Source organism: Arachis duranensis, unplaced genomic scaffold, assembly GCF_000817695.3.
Source record: "Arachis duranensis cultivar V14167 unplaced genomic scaffold, aradu.V14167.gnm2.J7QH unplaced_Scaffold_165934, whole genome shotgun sequence".
NCBI classification, from domain to species: domain Eukaryota; kingdom Viridiplantae; phylum Streptophyta; class Magnoliopsida; order Fabales; family Fabaceae; genus Arachis; species Arachis duranensis.
The window spans coordinates 3,244,452-3,245,034 of record NW_026264258.1 but is presented as its reverse complement, the minus strand read 5'-3'; positions in this window follow the sequence as shown (position 1 = coordinate 3,245,034).

Sequence of the window (583 nt, the reverse complement as noted above, 5' to 3'; positions counted from 1 at the left end):
TATATTCAAAATCATCATTCATTCAATATCATTATAGCCATCTGGCTCAGCATAATTCATAATCAGCCACAATTCATTACCAACACAGCCATCTGCCCCATTGACAAACCCCAATTTGACGGTTTATCTTGTATTGAATTTAGGAGATTTTGTCACCTTTCACCCACATTTATTCAATAAAATAGCATGGTTTTGTATATTCTCCTTTAATTATGCTTAAGAGTGAAAACATGCTTTTTAGGACTTAAAATAGCTAAATCTAATTCACCTTGATTCCATTAGATGCCTTGATATGTTTGTTAAGTGATTTAAGACTTAGGAGGCAAAGATTGGATCAAGGGAATGAAGAAAGAAGCATGAAAAGTTGGAGAACTCATGAAGAAATGAAAGAACCGGAAAGCTGTCAAGCCGACTTCTTCGCACTTAAACGACCATAACTTGAGCTACAGAGGTCCAAATGATGCGGTTCCAGTTGGGTTAGAAAGCTAACATCCGGGGCTTCGAAACGGTATAAGATTTGTCATAGTTGCTACAAGTATGGTGGCGCACACGCGCATAGTACGCGCACGCGCCGTTGCTGCCA